We start from the raw sequence: 12,970 nt of genomic DNA on the forward strand, positions 1-12,970 counted from the left end.
GTGTCCAGAGGTGTATCCAAAGGCCTGGTTGTTATATTGTTTTATTATATCTAACAATGTATGCCTATATTTGTCAGTGGATGCTTCACTGCATATAGATGCCTCCACTGCAGGCACATCGAGGCGTCGCCGAGCAAGAGGACGTATGTATCCTCCTGCCTATAGGCTAATACATTTAGGGATACTCTTATATTGATCTGCTTCTTACCTATGCTATTCTTGAATCAGCCAACAATTCCTCTTCTCGTATATAGAGCCATGATCCAACAACCTGTAGACAAAAAATAAGAAAGCTCCTAAACCAACATTGTCGTGTGTGGGGAGGTATTGTTATAGTCTTCATACTACCTGTTGTTTCAGTGTGCTTTAGACGCCACCGTGTTTTAGACCTACGTCTCCTATACAGGTGTTGCTACCGTGCATAGTTCTGACCTACAGTGCGGTCAATTTGATGAAGAGTTCATAGAGGCTCTCAAAGGTCACAATCCTATCTCCTTATGTCCTCATTACCTTCACCGTTGTTTTCAGGCCCAATCAACTATTCCTACATTATCAATATTTACCTATCTCTTCCATCAACAACCTACAGTGTCATATCCTGGTAGATCCTACTATGGAGGACCAACCTAGGAATGCTGCAACTGTCGTGCCATTTTCTGGCATGCTGAGAAGATTGGCCGAGAATCCCGAAGCGCCTCTGGATCTATTATCTACAACAAATGTTGTAAAGGAGGCAGAGTTGTTATTCCGCCTTTTCTTCCTAGACCTGAACCCTTGGCATCTTTAGCAACATTTGATGGAGGATCTGTTTCTAATAAGTTTATGAAAAACATAAGGCGATACAATTGCCTTTTTGCATTCACCTCTATGGGAGCCAACATAGATCGAACCATGAACGATGGTAGGGGTCCATCGGTTTTCAAAATTTCTAGATAGATCCATCACCGCATTGGTGCTATGCTACCTCCAGATGGTCACTCTCCAAAGTTTATTTAGTTATATGTATATGATACATCCAACGAAGTTGATAACAGAATTGCTTCTTTAGATCATGAGGACAGAAGAGAATTAGATTTGGATCCTACAATTGTGCAGTCCTTGGCTACCATGCTTGATACTCATAACTCATTTGCACAGCAGTTTAGAATGGCTAGAGATAGATTGGTAGATAATGATGCTGAAGATTTTGTTATCCGCATTGTTGGGCCAAAAGATGGAGATCCACCCCAATATAGTTTACCAACCACTGACCAATTAGCAATGCTTGTAGTTGGTGATTTCAGTCTCGACGCATTTGAGCGAGACATTATTGTGCAAAAATAGATAGGAGACCTCCATCAAATCTCTGCTTTGCACCCCGCTTTCATGGCGCTCCAATATCCTTTACGGTTCCCATATGCTGAACGTGGTTGGCAGACTGGTGTGTTATATACTGGAGCTACTCAGTCATCACAAAATGCTCATGCCAAAGTAACAATGCAGGATTATTATTGCTACATGTTTCACTATAGAAAGAATGAACCCAATCTTTATCTATGTTACGGAGCCTTATCAACTCAAGCCAAGGTTGATGCTCGTGCTTGCGTCGATGAAAATAGACTCTAGTACATAGTAGATCACCAGGCTGATATCAGAATGGAGAGTATCTAAGGAATCTACGACGCAATAAGCAGAGGATCAGAGGAAGGTAGTGAGGTTGGGAAAATGACTGTGCTACTGGCGTCGTATACCGGTGGTAGGCGTTACATGATACATAACTATCATGATGGTATAGCCATCTGCTGAGAATATGGACCTCCTGACTTCTTCATCACATTTACATGTAATCCTAAGTGGTTAGAGATTAGCGAGGCTATCTTTGACCCTAGTCAAAAACCAAGCGACAGAAACGATCTGATTGTCAGTCTTCAACATGAAATTAGAAGAGCTTCTGCATGACCTTAGATGTGGGACACCCTTTGGACCTTGCAGTGCAGGTATTATAACCTTCATTTCTTTCGTATAAACCTTCCTGCCTATGTTTGTGTGCGTACGTCCTCATTGACATACTAAGATCCTTCTATTTAACTGTAGTGCTTCATACCGTCGAGTTTTAGAAACGTGGCCTTCCACATGCACATATAATTCTTTGGACTTGCAAAGATACATCTGATCCGACTCCCACAATGATAGACACATATGTATCTACAGAGATCCCTAATCCAAAACAAGATCCATTAGGTTATGCCTTGGTTGCAGAACATATGATACATGGATCTTGTGGTAAAGACAATCCTAGGTGTCCATGCATGAAACAAGAAGTGCTGAAAACATTTTCCCAAACCATATCAGCCAGAGACTATAGTTACCTCTGGTGGTTTTGTTGTGTATAAAAGGACTCAAAATAGCCTCTTTGTATGCAAGAGTGGTCTTCAATTGGATAACAGATGGGTCGTACCATATAACATGCTTCTATTAAAAAAATATCAGGCACACATAAATGTTGAGTGGTGCAATAAAACAACCTTTATCAAGTACCTCTTCAAATATGTGACCAAAGGAGCAGATTGTAGTAAGGCTTATCTACAAAGGGTCCAAAGAGGTCAGCAGGCACCATATGATGATGGAACACAGACTATAAATGAAGTAAAAGAATATCTTGATTGTAGATATATTTGTGAGCAAGATGCATGTTGGAGAATGTTTGGATATGATATTCACATGCATTATCTAGCAGTAGAAAGAATGCCCATACATCTTCCCAATGAAAACTTCATAACTTTTAGTGCCCGAGCCAAAATGGACAAGTTAGTGTCCATAGAATTTTTGAGGAGAACAATGCTGACTCAGTGGTTTCACTACAAGAAACCTGTTAATCCATGATGAAAAATTTTCGTCATGGATCATCAAAAAACCGTCACTATACGGCATCTGTGATGGTTTCACATATCGTCATGGATTAAGCGTCATGTATTGACCTCCGTGACGATTTACCAAAAACCATCACGAATTAGCAGAATCGGTGACGGTCTTAGATCGTCACGGTAGAGCCCGAGGCCTAGTTAGCCCAGCCAAGCCCATTTTCTATGACGAAAAATAACCGTCATAGATAAATTGCCACATCATTATAGATGCTTACATGGCTGCTTACGTGGACGATGACATGGATGATAACATGGGTGATGACATCACCATCCCAGCCCATTTATTAACAGCCCAACATAAAAATTAGGTTATTTTTTAGCTTGTTTTCAGCCCATTTGCAATCTATTTTAAGCCCATTTACATTCTGGTTTCAGCCCATTTTAAATTTATTTCTTCAACCAATTATTACACCTCATACAACAAACGGCCCATTATTATAGCACATACAGCTAACAGCTCATTTTAAATTGCATAAGAACTCAATCCAGCAGCACATAATATCACATAAGATGAGATACAGAGTTACATCAAGCACCACATCGTGCAACACAAGTAGAAAGAAAAGATGGATCCCAAGAATGATTTGCCCATAAACAAATATGATACATGATAACAGCACACTACTACTAGTTCCTCCCATCATGGTTCCATGCTTAGCTTCAGAATTCCTGCAAGTCATGGTTCCACAATAAGCTTCAGTAACTGGAAAAAATCTTTTTCAGTCATGGTTCCTGCAAATCATGAGTTATAAATCAGCTCATATTTCTTAACATTAAAGTAACTGTAACTAGTTAGTCATATGCTTAGATAGTCTAAATAGTGCAAAAACTCTCATACATTTAGCCTCAGATCAGAGCAATAAAGAGAAATTGCACCAGTAGCAGTTAGTAATACTTTCTCCTCCTTGACATGGAACTCAGCACGCTTCTGCTGAAACTAGTTTGTGTGACTGCTAGCTCTGGTTCAGGTTGTGAACCTATCTAGATTGCTACTCTGAAACTTTTCAGAATACTACTCTGAAACTTTTCAGAATACTACTCTGAAACAATACTCACTACCATTTTGTTGGGCATGTGTACACGCACAACCTGCAGCCAGCAAGCAGGGCTAGATACGTCATCAGAGTACACGATATACACTCTCCTCCCTCTACTGCTACATGTAAAAACAAACAAATCGACGGAGATATTAGCGTGCCAACACCGACGACCATATATCAGGAACGGAAGGGGAAGGGGAATGGAGGAGTGGGATACCTGGTAGATGGGACCGTGATCGTCCAGACCAGCTTGCGCGGACACCTGCCGGATAGGGACGCCGAGCAGCGGTCCTCGGAGACCCGCGCCTCAAGCCCGTAGGAGATCCGTCGCCTCCGCTGGTGTCCCAAACCTAGGAGAATGAGTGAACAAGGGCGAACATAGAAGAGAGGAAGGAGAGAAGGGATGAGGAGCTCACCATCCCCCGCAAGCCGGATCCACCGCGGATCTAATGGATCAACCCCGTCTCCACCAGGATTGGCCTCTCGTTCGCCGGATCCGCCACTTCTTGACGAGCCTTACGTGGTGTCATCACCGGCGGCCTGCACGGCTGCGCCTCGTCCGGACCGCACCACGCGACGCAGGCGCATCCCCGACCAGCCAGGGCGTGGCCAGGTTGCGGCCTCCTGCCGACCAGCCATCACCACCTCCCCGGCCGAGACTGCGTGGCCGCCGCCGCCTCCTAGACCCGAGCCTGAGCGCCCGCCGCCGCCTGTGGCCTCCAGCCAGGGCGAGCAAGTGCGGCCGCCGCCGCCCGCGACCTCCAGCCAGAGCGAGCGCGTCCAGCCGCCACCGCTCGCGGCCTCCAGCCAGGCCGGATTCGCCGGCTAACAGCCAGTCCGAGCCAGCTATGGACGCGAATTTGGAAGGGACGCGCTGCCGGAGTTAGAGCGTGGTGGCGGGTATGGGAGTGACAGGGAGAGACCGAGAGAGAGGCGGAGAGGGAACAAGACTAGGGTTTCAAGCCGACGCCGGATATTTATCCGCTGCAGGATTAATCTGGACCGCTCGGCTCATCGGATGGCTGTGGATGAGGAGGGTAGTTTTTGGGCCTACTCGTATTTGGACCGGATGCTTATTTTGGGCTGAATATAAACATTACTAAGGTGTTTTTTGACCCACACTCATGTCCTACATTGGCCGAGCGGGGGAGAGAAGTTCGTGTTCGAAGTGAGAAGGTCGACAGAGTAAAAATTACTCGTCTATATGCGGAACAAAAGGACAAAGAATCCTACTCATACACAACTAAACAGCTAGTGCTGTGGTAAGTTCGATCCATCATAACCTACAGGTGCTGGGTTCGATCCCTTTAGTTGGCGCAATTTTTTTTATTTACCATTTAAACATTTGTGCCTACCTGAAAGATGGGCCAGGGCCACGGTGACTGAGTGGATGATGGGCCAACGTGGATGTTGGTTAGCAACAGTTGCTGGGTTCAAGTCCTATGTGGTGCAGATTTTTTGTTACCAAACATTTTCCCCCTTCCGTACAATATATATGCGTTTCTAAGCATTTTTTCCGCTTTCACACCATATATATGCAGAATATTTTTAGTTTTATCATATGCACGATATACATACAACAAAGTAATAAAATTATTTGGTTCAAATAATTTAACAAATACACTTTTGGGGTTGATTCTTTTTGCAATCACATTTTTTAATTTTCTTTGCACTCAATATATGATAGCGGGCCTAATGTTTTGGGCTAACTAGAGTATGACGAATTTAAAATCATACACTGTGACGATCCGGATAAAACCGTCACGAGTTAGCGGGCTAGGAATATCCACTGTTGCACAACCATGACGGAAAAAAATTATCGTCACAGATTACGTCTATCAGTGACGGTTTATAAATCCATCACCGAGAATCCGTCATGGATTAACAAGTTTCTTGTAGTGTTTGTATGCAATGAAATATTCCCTGAAGCTAGGACATTAACCTATCCAGAGTTTCCCTCCAAATGGATATGGGATCAGAGAGATCAAAGCTGGACAAAATGAAAGCAACAGCATGGTAAGATAGGTCATCTTCACTATGTGCATCCATCAGCTGGAGACCGGTACTACCTTCGGATGCTACTGCTCACAGTTAAAGGGGCAACAAGTTATGAACACCTCAGGTTCCATAATGGCACATACCACTGTACATTCAAAGAAGCATGCAGATCCCGCGGGCTCCTTGATGATGATCAAGAATGGTATAATGCTTTTGATGAAGCAGCAGCTTGGGCCACTTCACCACAGCTACGAAGCTTATTTGTCACCATGTTACTGTTCTGCGAAGTGAGTGACGAAAATACCTTCTTTGAAAAAGTATGGTGTCATCTAGCTGATGATAGCATCTATCAGTACAGAGATATGATCGGTGATCCTAACCATGTGTTGCCTGATTCAAGACTCAGAGACTACTTGCTAGATGAACTTTGTGCTCTTTTCTCATAGAGTGGTAGAAACATAACTGATTTCAACTTACCTCCTAAGACACATGCTGAAAATCCTATTCTACACAATCGTCTCGTTGAAGAAGAGCTATCATATCCAATCGATCCATTGATTGACATAAACAATCCAACTGCCTCTCTCAATGAAGATCTAACAAATGCTTTTCATACAATTGTTAACAGAGTGCAGCAGAAGCAACCTGGTTTCTTTTTTGTATCAGGGTATGGAGGAACTGGTAAAACATATTTATGGAATCGAACAGTTGGTTATCTTAGAGCACACAACAAAATTGTTTTGGCTGTGGCATCATCGGGAGTAGAAGCCTTGCTTTTACCAGGAGGTCGTACAGCTCATTCAAGATTCAAAATACCTTGTGAGGTAGAGGACGATATGATCTGTGATGTTAGCAGAGGCACCATGCTTTCTGAACTCATTGAACTAACAAGTTTAGTTATTTGGGATGAGGCACTTATGGCTAATAGAAAATGTTTTGAAGCCTTGGACCGTACATTCCGCGACATAGAAAAAGTGAAAAATCCTCAAGCTACACACATTGCATTTGGTGGCAAAGTTGTCATCTTAGGAGGAGACCTCAGACAAATCTTGCATGTGGTCGAAGGAGGAACCAAACAAGATGTTATCAGTGTGACCGTAATCACATCTCTGCTCTGGGTTCATGTAGAGATACTAAGCTTAAAATAGAATGTGCGGTTGATATGTTCAGTGGATGATCCATACCAACAACAAGAGGTTGCTGCATTTAGTAAATGGATATTAGATATTGGTGAGGGCAAAATACCATCTGTCGCAAAGGATGGTGAAGATGAACCAAGCTAGATCACAATACCACACGAATTACTCTTACCTGCTGATGATGATAAACTTGCAGCTATTGTACTGTCAGTGTATCCTAACTTTGAAAGTAGATACAAAAACCCCGCGTATCTTTCGCAGAGAGCTATACTAGCTCCAACAAATGAACTTATAGACACAGTCAATGAGTACATGGTTCCTTTGGTTCCTGGCATAGAGAAAGAATATCTGAGTTCGGATAGTATCGCCAAATCAATTGCGTAGCATGAAGCATACGATCTCCTATATCCTATTGAGTTCCTTAACTCAATTAGTGGTAACAATTTCCCACAGCATAGAATTGTACTAAAAAAAGGAGTTCCTATAATGCTGCTACGCAACTTGAATCAAAGAGCGGGTCTCTGCAATGGTACAAGATTGATTGTTACGTCGGTTGGAGAATGGACAATTGAAGCTATGATTATGAATGGACGTCATACAAATCAAACATTTGCCATACCACGCATTACTCTATCTCTGAAAAGTAACAAATATCCATTTGTACTGCAACGGCATCAGTATCCTATAAGAGTTTGCTATGCCATGACAATCAATAAAAGTCAAGGTCAAACATTGTCTACCGTCGGCATCTATCTAAAAAAACCAGTTTTCACACATGGTCAGTTATACGTAGCGGTTTCAAGGGTAACAACAAAACAAGGACTCAAAATCTACATAGAAGATGACGAAGCCATGCCTACTAATGAGACAAGGAACGTTGTTTACAGAGAAGTTCTGCAGCATCTATCTTAGCGACTTAATGTATCATGTTCCTATTAATAGTTTTCATGCAGATTGTTCCTCGTGCCTATATATTGATAATGAAGGCACCTTTGCTGCTGCTAATATTTTGCGTCGCGGTTGCATATACGAACAAAGTAATCTTTTGAGGTAGTATAAACACATATGTACAGTACCTAGGGCCAGCTGTATGTGCTCTATTTTAGGCAAAGTTTACCGTGTACAGCAGATGTAAATAGTATCCATCAAAATGTACAGCAGTGTAATATAGTTGCACCCCTTTTGTTATTACCCAATGAATGAAATGGTTACCTTTGCTAATTTACATTTGCAACATCGCCTGCACACCTTTTTTATTTTTTTGTTTCTGTAATTGAGATGAGGCCTTTACAGTACCATATATACATACATATATAGTACTAAATTGTTGCTACATGTATGACAGGTGCACCATGCAGGAACCAAGCTTTCTTAATAATCTAGAGAAAGGTCGCCACTCGCATGGCATTGTTGTTCGGGTCATTAGAAAATGGATCCACTATGAAAACAATGGTCAGGGTCCGCCTCTCTACGTCGGCATGGTTCTAGTAGATGCAAAGGTATTAGCTTCGGTTTTTTTGCAATACACTATTCACAATGCTTCTATGTGCAGTGCAAAAATACACCTATATCACCATCTGAAACATGATCTAATTGAGTTCATGCTTGTACCAACAGGGAAATGCTATATATGCTGAAATCTCAGATGACCTGATTAAAGACAAGGCCCATCTTTTCGGTATCGGCAAAGTTAATGTTGTCAGAAAATTTGTAGTTAACAATGCGAAAAAAGCTACAGACCAGTTGATAAGAACCTCATGATAGATGTCACCGACTACACATCAGTTGAGCTTGTACGAAATCCCCCGCGCTCAATTCCAGAATACATTTATAGAATCACTCTGTTACGAGCTATCAAACCAGCACGCGTTGTGTACAATTTGATAGGTAAACTATTCTTCCATTGAACTGTTCTTGCATGACTTTTCCTGTGTATTCTATAATGCCAAGGTCCTAATACTTAGAATATTTGAATTGTTGCCTTGTAAGATGTTCTGGAATATCTCATCAAGTATGAAGCAGCTCACACGTTTGTTCCAAAAAACACAGAGAAAGCAAAAACACTCAGGGAAATCTACATCAAAGATCTAGGGTTTGTATACGACATAAGAATCATGATTTATAAAGTAATAGCTACCTCATGTTCCTTACATCTTATTTTCATGCAGAGAAAATGTTATGAAAATTACTCTATGGGGTGATCAGGCCACAAATTTCAATATTGACAATGTCTACGATGCCATAACTGGTAATCTCATCGTTTGCCTCATCGTTGGTTGCAGTGCACGAGAGGATTTTAAAAATAATGGTACTACCTTTTCTAAAATTACACCGAACATTACTAAATATATCTATCATTGTTTGTCATCAAATGCAATTACATGTTCAAACTGCAGACAAAACATGTCTGACTGGAACCTCAGCCTGCACTTACTACTTTAACCCCAGCATTCCAAAAGCCCGTGGTTTTCACTCTAGGTACAAATCTATAACAACAAAAATCATACGTACTTCCCATGTTTCAGCTCTAATTGTACCATCAATCGTATCACTAGGTTCAAGAATACTCCAGTTTATATTGAGCAGCCTGCACGAGAGGAGGAACCAGCCCCAACTGTGATTGAAGATGTCCAGCTGTTAGAGAAAACTATAGCAGAGCTCAACAATGTCGATCCCTTTGATGATGAGGTGCATATTTACATTTCTATGCCTTCCCTCTTCACCACCATGTAGTTTCATGTCTGATTCTATGTCTCATACTATACTATACTATTTACCTTATTTACCAGTTCCGTACCAAAACATCTATAGAAATACTGTAACATTCTCCTAACTCTATATTGTATTACAGGAAACAGGTCCATACAAAGTTACAGTAACAATCGTGTCAATCATAAATACTTCAAACTGGTGGTACATGGCTTGCCAGCCATGCAAAAAAAGGCAGAACAACAGCTAGATGGTAGTTACAGATGCCCAAAATGCGATGGCACAAACACAGTTCCTAGGTACCTAATATTCATGATACCTCTCTTTCAAATGCAGACATGAATGTACTATTTCCAGCAAAAAAATAATAATAACTTCACCTCTATATAACATGAGCAGGTACTTACTATCATTTATGGCTAAGGATTCCACAGATGAAGCACGTTTCTTTGCGTTTGATGACGAAGCAACCAAAATGATTCAAAAAGATTGTCAGGCGCTGATCAACCCATTGTATGCAAAGGATGCATTACCTCAGGCACTGCAGAACATACTCAACAAGAAATTTATCTTATCAGTTGATCTTACTAATGAATCTTGTAAGAGTGTAAAAAAGAGGCAGTACCAGGTAAAAGCAATTTTAGAAAGACCAGCAAAGCACGGTTCCACACAGGCAATTTCCACATCTCACTATGATCCAACACAAGGCACAAGTTCAACTCCAGTCATTGAAAGCCCACATCGTTCAAGCGAACTCCTTTTGATTGAATCGACAACACAATCTGTAAGCAACTTCTACATCTCTTGAAGTATACATATTTGACCATAAACTCTGCTCACTATGATCTCAACATTATAGACTCTAGCACCTGCCATTGCAATAGACCACGACACCTCCAAAGATGATACAAACAGGTACACAACCACCTATAATTCTATGTTTAGTTACTGTGCAAGCCATAACCAACTACCTATTAATCATATTTCTCTGATCGGTCTCTGTTGCAAAGCTTATTTCAACCTATTATTCATCACACACAATATATATCTGATCCACATTCGAATTCCTGTAAGATCACCAACAAAATGATCCAGTGCTCGCAAAAACCTATTTGGACATACTGATTCAGCAGCTGGTGGAGACAGTGAAGAAGAAGCACATAATGACGACCCGAGCACACACTCGTCCCAGCCAAAATCAAAGAGGTATGATTCCAGACATGACCTCATAATCATTTTACACATCGACACAATCTGCACTCAGATGTTTTAAACATATATGCTCTATCTCATAATGATTCAAATTTATGCAGGCAGAAAAACATTGCGCACAGCAATGATGGAGATGATGGGTCAAAGAACTGAGGTACGGTTGTTGCTGTAAAAAAAGACAAGCACCTACAAACACACAAAACCACACCTAACACTTAAGATTCATATGACAACCAGATATTCCTTACAAAATTAGTTTACACTAAGTTAATTCTCTTTGTTTTTCCCAGATAGATGGTACGGACATGTCACCGAACACGACAATCTTTTGCTGCCAAAAGAAATGTAGGATGAACAACAAATACATAGCTTCTAACCTATTCATGTGTATAGTGGTGGACTGCGTTCAACCACTTTGTGTGTACACAGAACTTCAATGCGTACCTATTCCCTAAGTAGCTTCAAAACACCTTAGCTCTTGTCTACTATTTGCCATCAGACATATCATGCTGGATACTATGTCAGCCAATGTTTATAAAATCTATCGTATGTGTACGAAACCACCTGTTTATCGTGCTATTGATCTCTTTTGGTGTGGTATACAGAATTGCTCCACTCACAGCAAAAAACAAACCCCACCGATCTGAGCACTTATGTTACATTATATACGTTCATGCTCGTCATGATTCATACACGATCTACACAGCTCGCCTGATCCGATTCTTAGTTCATACACGATCTACATAGCTCGCCTGATCCAATTCTTTTATAGGAAGGAAGAGAGAGCACACAAAGAAGATGAATATGCCACACATGAACCAGATGGTCCGACCGTGAAGCTTCCAAAAGCGTCTGGTCCCTTGCATTTGCTCCACACCACCTCATCCAATAAAAAAAGGAACAAGCCGTCCTCAACCCCCTTCTTCGTCGGCCCACCTATCTAGATTACAAAGAAAACACTCACAGAAAAAAAGAAGACACCGTCATAAATTCTTCACCTTTATCCTCATCGCCAACCTCTCATCGCTTTCCGCTCACACCTTCGCTTCTACCGTCATCGTCAGCTCCACCATTGGAACGCTCTATAGTCCACCTGCGCACCAATCAAGCAGATCAGCTCCACAGAGAAGAACAAGCACTAACCGGGACCCCTACTCGCACAGGTAATCTCAAACTCCCTCTTTCAGTGCTTCACTGCCACCCGTAATCACACCCCGCGCTACAGTAGTGTATAGCCAACGGCCAGTACACTATGGTTTCCCCTAGATTTGTTTCGGATTTTCATAGATGCAAACCTAACAAAGACTTACCAAGCCTTTGCTTGCTCCATACCCGTACACATGCGAATAAATCTAAACTTGACCTGCTTCTATGTAAAAAAACTGTAGACACATCGCATATAACGACAACTTATTACATATTGAACTCTCTTTGACACTCATGCTATTATACGTACTGATTAAAACGTTCAGCTCTTTGTAGATGGCAGCTCGTCAATTCACCAACCTCAAGATTATCGACATCAGCGACTTGAAAGATTTGAACACCACTGTGCTAAGCAACACAGTCCTTGCAAGTGTTCCAGAACAAATCCAGACCTCAATCAATACTTACGGCCTGGTCAAAGCAATCCAGAACCAGCATCAAATCCCACTTCAGGTCCAGCATGTGTCATACTATGGACCAGGCTACTTTCTTCGCCTACCTACATCAGCAGCAAAGGCTCATCTGCTCCGACATGGCTTTGTGTATGTCCACAATTTCATAGTTACTTTTGTGCCATGGAAACCAGACTATGGATCAACTGTAGTATCACTTTGAGACATCCTTACCTCTGTTCCATTCAACCTACACCTAGCTAGAGACAAACGCCTATCAGATCCTTATGAAAGACTCACCATCCAGGTTTCTGGGACACCACCACAGCTGTACTGTGCGTCAACAGTTTACAAACTCTTTGACAACCTAT

General features: G+C 41.7%; 1 long non-coding RNA gene across 1 annotated transcript; it reads right to left on the reverse strand.

Annotated features, from left to right (window-relative positions):
- Positions 1-3,348: 3,348 nt before the first annotated feature.
- LOC136530882 (uncharacterized) lies at positions 3,349-4,876 on the reverse strand. The gene is made up of 3 exons (XR_010777908.1): positions 4,360-4,876; positions 4,161-4,293; positions 3,349-3,635 (listed from the first exon to the last, which is right to left on the reverse strand). It is a non-coding gene; the product is annotated as an uncharacterized lncRNA (long non-coding RNA).
- Between the last annotated feature and the right edge of the window lie 8,094 nt (positions 4,877-12,970).

The sequence above is a fragment of the Miscanthus floridulus genome, unplaced genomic scaffold (assembly GCF_019320115.1).
Source record: "Miscanthus floridulus cultivar M001 unplaced genomic scaffold, ASM1932011v1 fs_225_2_3, whole genome shotgun sequence".
Taxonomy (NCBI): domain Eukaryota; kingdom Viridiplantae; phylum Streptophyta; class Magnoliopsida; order Poales; family Poaceae; genus Miscanthus; species Miscanthus floridulus.